Here is a 5,656-nt window from a genome sequence, read left to right as displayed (position 1 = left end):
AGCGGAGACTATAAACCTCGGAGGTAGATCCTAGTGAATATTTCAATAACAATAGTACAGGCGCAACGGTCGATCGGAACTATATGGCCAAATACTTAGCAAACAGATGGGATAACGAACAGATGACATAGTAAACAAATGGCATATGAAGAAAAACGTAAAAGGATCATTGATAATAGGTCGCTGCCAAACGGTAGGAGTACATTCAAAACCCTACAGAAATATTCTCTAACTGACCCCTCGCTCACTCATTGTACTCGAAGGCCTCGTCGGGAATGGATTCAAGGAGTTGGACGCGATTCACGTCCTTATCAGACAAGGCCTCAGAGACATGGCCGTTCTCCTTCAGTTGGCCGAGCGTTGCATTAATTGCCAGGTCAAATGATCGGACGATCCAATCAGTCGCCTTCTCCCAGAATTGGTCCGAGCGGAGGTATTGTTGCTTCAGGGCTACGAAGCGACCTGGCTCGGCCTCTTGATAGGTAGTCAAAGTAGTTTTGGTTGCTACTCGGAATACCGTCCTAGTTTCCCTGTACAAAAATTTGTATAAGCATAGAACTATCCTAGCTACCTATGTGCTCTACTGAAGTTAAATTTGGATTGCAAACGATACTTAACATTATTAATCCAAATTGTTCTTTAGAAGTAAAACTTGAGTTGGGAATGAAACTTAGCATTCTTACTTCAAGTTTAACCGATGTGATCTTCCTAAGTTAAACCATATTACAGAAGTTGATCAAATATCTATTTCAAGGATCGGTTTCCAGGTCAAATATGGCGAGACACTGGGCCTTCTTGGGTATGAGATCATCCACCACTGTCAAGACAAAACCTTTCAAAGAAATCGGATATTTAAACTTCTCACAGTAAACTAGGTTTAACTATAGAGATCTCAGTAGAAACACATTATCGAAACATGAAATCGAAACAAATATCGATAACAAAAACGATAATTAAAATCGATAACCTCTTGTGTTTGGTTTTACAAGATCTATACAAAAGGATGAACTACTCATGATGCGGAATCTAATAACTAGTTATATCTTTCGTAGCTTATAAACCTCTTGATCTTCTATTGTATTCCTCTCCTTCTTTTGGATGTCGTGTGGGCGACGATCTACCAAGATGAAATCTACCCAAGCCTTCTCTTCTTGCTTCCAAGTTTCAGCCACTAACAACCTCCAAGGATGATGAGTTCCGGTCACCAACCAATCTCCAAGGGATGCTAGGAAACAATGCCTTCTTTCTCTACTCCTCCTTCAAGCATAGGCCGGCCACCAATATCTCCACCAAGGTTGATGCCGCCAGCCACCAAAGAAGAAGAAAAGGGGAAGAGGAAGGGCCGGCCACAAGGAAAAAGAGAGGAGGAATAGAAGATGTGTTATTGGGTGAGGCATCCCCTCCTTCTCTTTTATATTCTTTGGTCTTAATAAATAAGGAAAGTTTTAAACATAATTAAAACATCCTTATATTCCTTACCAATGACTAAAAAGGAAAGTTTTAAAACAAAAAATTAAAACTTCCTTTTCTTCTTGTCATGGCTGGCCACCCCTTTAAATCCAAACAAGGAAAGTTTTAAACATGAAATTAAAATTTCCTTATTTGTTTCTGGTAAGAAATTTTAATTAAAAAAAAAATTCTTTAAATTCCTTGTTAGTTGTAAAAGGAAAATTATATAAATTAAAATCTTTCTTTTAAAACATGTGGATGGTTGCTAAAAAGGAAAGTTTTATCAAAAATTAAAATCTTCCTTTTAATTACAAATAAGGAAAGATATCAAACATTTCTCTTAATCCTTTGTAGAAAGCTATAAAAGGAAAGATTTAAAATTTTAAAAACTCTTTTTTAAAATCATGACTTCCACATAAGGAAAGATTTAAAATTTAAAAACTCCTTTTAATATTTATGTGACCGACCACCCTTGCTTGGGCTCCAAGCTAGGGCCGGCCACAACTTGGCTCACATCTTCGTTTGGTTTGGCCGGCCCTAGCTTGGGCTCCAAGCTAGGCTTGGCGGGCCACCAAGAGGTGGGTAAGAAGTTAGATTTTTGGTGGATATAAGACTTTATAAATAAGAGGCTACAATAGGGGCCGAGAGGAGGAATTGGTTTTAGTCTCCCGATGAGCTTGAGCTTCCCGTGTTCGCCCCGAACACCCAACTCAAGTTCATCAATAACATCTCATTCCACTAAAGAGTTATTATTGCACTACCACACAAATCTCATATTACTATATGGGCTCCTTCTTATCATGAGTGTGTTAGTCTCTCTGTGTTTAAGATATTGAATGCCCATTAATTAAATGAGTTACTGACAACCCACTTAATTAATATCTAGCTCCATGTTACAAATCGCAAGTGCACGGATTCGTCGTCAGTAATAAAAATATCGATCCCACAGGGACTGGTTATAAGCACTAGCAATTGTTCACTAAGGGTTAGCTAGACTACCAATGGTTGTGAATAATCTAGGGAAGAAAGGTCGGGAAGAAGAATCGAGAGCTGGTGAGTTGAAGTGTTCACTTGGTTATGAGGAGTTCTAGGAGGTCGGTTTCGTTGTGGTGGTGTTGATGTGTCACGTTTTATCCTACGCTCGTTATCCTTTATCATGCAATTGCCGAAAGCTAAAGTGGCTATTCTTAAATACCAGAATAAAGAAGGGTCCTAAGAAGTCCTGTTACGATTTACCCCTGTCACTAGGGCACCTCGGTAAATCTTGAGGACACAACTCTAATTGGTAAGTTAAGAATAGTAGTTAAGAGTTAAGTTTGGTCTCTCGCTTCCTTGAGGAGAATTTGCCTCTCCTTTCAAGGAAGTATCCTAGAAATCCGTGAATGGGTTACCCATGTCACTAGGGCCCCTTGGGTATACGATCTAGGGATAATCCCTCTACGAGGTTAATAAGTTCTACACAATCAAGCAACATGCAATTGAGACAAAACATAAAAGATCATCCAACGAGTATAAGCATAATACGATATTTACATCAAACCGAACCACAACTACTCCCTAATCCTAGAACAAATGATCTACTCCATAAGTGTCGGAGAAATACCCAAAGACATAATGTAGATAAACATACAATTTTCAAACACGGAGAAAGAAAGAAGGAATAACGACGAGTAACCTTCGAATCAAATCCTCTGCTTCTGGAGTCGATATGATGGTGGAAGATTGCTGGACAGAGGTCCAAGACAACGTGGGATGGCTTCATGATGTTTCTCTAACTGACGGCTCGCTTCCCCCTCCTCCTCTCGAGAAAAAGGGTTAAAACCCTTATATTGACTAGGGTTCGGCTGCGGCGACACGGCCGTGCCAAGATGGCACGGCCATGTTCATTCTCCTCTCTAGCGGCGCTGTACGGTCGTGCCAATTGGCACGGCTGTGTGGTGTCTGGCCTCGGTCCATAGGGCACGGTCGTGCAAGGATGCACGACCGAGTACTTCTTGGTCTCGGTATGGGGTGGCACGACCGTATGCTGATCCGCCTCAGTCTTGGTCGCACGGTCATGCAAGGATTGCACGGTCGTGCACTGCTCCCCTTCTGTCTGGTCACACGGTCGTGCAAGGGTGCACGACCGTGTTCTTCGGCTTGTTCTGGTGCGTTGATAATCGTCGTTTTTGCTCCAAAAGTTGTCCCTGTCAACACAAAATCAAACAAAGAGCAGATATCCGAACAAAAAAGTATATATAATGAATACAAGATGAAAGAGGCAATCATGCAATGAATATATATGCATAAAGTACATAAATGTGTGCTAAAACATGCGTAAATGATCATAATACAGATACCCTGTGCTCTTGAGACGAACTGAGCTATCTGAGCTATCTGGCTGTCTTGCATCTTCTGGTGTTTTTCAGAGTTTTCCAGCCTTTGAGTCAGTTGTTTGATCTCGTTCCTCATCTCCTTTTGCTCTGAGAGAGCTTCCTCGAGTATCTTTTCAATCCTGGACAGTTGTGAAGGTTGCCGTTGTTGATAGGTCTGTTGTCCAGATTGGTGGCTCTGTTGCCCAGGCTGATAATTCTGATATGCTGGTCCTTGATCCTGATTATTTGGGTATGAGAAATTAGGGTGATTCCTCCATCCAGGATTGTATGTATTGGAGTACGAATTATTTTGCCTCTGATTGTAGTTGGTTATTGCATCACACTGCTCAAGTTGGTTCATCTGTGCCTGTATCGGCCCAAAGGGGCAGGTGTCTTGAGCGTGATCCGTACTTCCACAGGTGTTGCAGACTCATGCTATTGCATTAGCTGTGTTGCCTCCCATGGCGTCAAATTTCTTGGTCAAAGCGTCCAACTTTGCAGACATGAGTGTAACTGCATCTACATCGAATTTCCCTGACGCTTTAATTGGATTCCCCGTAAGAGAGCCACTGGATCTTTCAGATGCCCATTGATGGTGGTTCTGCGCCACATTCTCTATGATCTCTTCAGCTTCATCGAGGCTTTTGTTCATCAGTGCTCCTCCTGTTGCAGAATCAAGAGATACCTTCGTGTGATAATTTATCCCATTGTAGAAGGTGTGCAGAACCAACCATTTTTCAAGGCCATGATGGGGGCACTATCTTAGCATACTCTTGAATCTGTCCCAAGCTTCAAATAATAATTCTGAGTCTATCTGTTTGAAGTTGACAATCAGGATCCTCATGTGAGCAGTTTTGTTAGGTGGGTAGAACTTATCCAGAAACTTCTGCTCACACTGCTCCCAGGATGATATGCTATTCGCTGGAAGGGAGCTCAGCCACTGCTTGGCTCTATCTTTCAAGGAAAACCCAAAGAGAAGTAGTCTGACTGATTCTGGAGGGACCCCGTTCACCTTCATAGTGCCACAGATCTCGTAGAACAACTCTAGGTGGTGGTTCGGGTCCTCATGTGGTCCTCCTCCAAATTGATTTTGCTGGACCATGTGGATTATTGCGGACTTGATTTCAAAGTTGTTGGCTTCAATGGGCGGTCGGGTGATGCTGGACCGAACCCCTCGTGCATATGGTGTCGCGTAATCTTTCAGTAGTTTGTCGACTATTTCTGAGGATTCTTGTGCTGCTTAGAATGTCTTCTGTAGATTTTTTCTCCTCAGAAAGGTCCTGTCAATCTTTAGATCAAAGGGTAGTAACTTTCCTGAAAGGTTAGCTCTACGCATGTAATAATAAGATATGAAATATGATAGCGGAATAAAATATAATAAAAGAGAAGAAATGAATGCGGAAAACTAAGAAAGGAAAAGAAAGCCTAGTCTAATCCAATATGATTTTACTAATGTTATAGACGCAGTCCCCGGCAACGGTGCCAAAAACTTGTTACGAACCGCAAGTGCACGGATTCGTCGTCAGTAATAAAAATATCGATCCCACAGGGACTGGTTATAAGCACTAGCAATTGTTCACTAAGGATTAGCTAGACTACCAATGGTTATGAATAATCTAGGGAAGAAAGGTCGGGAAGAAGAATCTAGAGCTGGTGAGTCGAAGTGTTCACTTGGTTATGAGGAGTTCTAGGAGGTCGGTTTCGTTGTGGTGGTGTTGATGTGTCACGTTTTATCCTACACTCGCTGTCCTTTGTCATGCAATTGCCGAAAACTAAAGCAGCTATTCTTAAATACCAGAATAAAGAAGGGCCCTAAGAAGTCCTGTTACGATTTACCCCTGTCACTAGGGCAC

General features: G+C 41.8%; 1 pseudogene; it reads left to right on the top strand.

Annotated features, from left to right (window-relative positions):
- The first annotated feature begins 4,543 nt into the window (after positions 1–4,543).
- Positions 4,544–4,615, top strand: LOC122054398 (annotated as a pseudogene).
- The last annotated feature ends 1,041 nt before the right edge of the window (positions 4,616–5,656 follow it).

The sequence above is a fragment of the Zingiber officinale genome, chromosome 3A (genome assembly GCF_018446385.1).
Source record: "Zingiber officinale cultivar Zhangliang chromosome 3A, Zo_v1.1, whole genome shotgun sequence".
Classification (NCBI taxonomy): Eukaryota; Viridiplantae; Streptophyta; class Magnoliopsida; order Zingiberales; family Zingiberaceae; genus Zingiber; species Zingiber officinale.
Note: the sequence above shows the minus strand (reverse complement) of the source record. Positions and strands in the feature narration are given on the sequence as shown.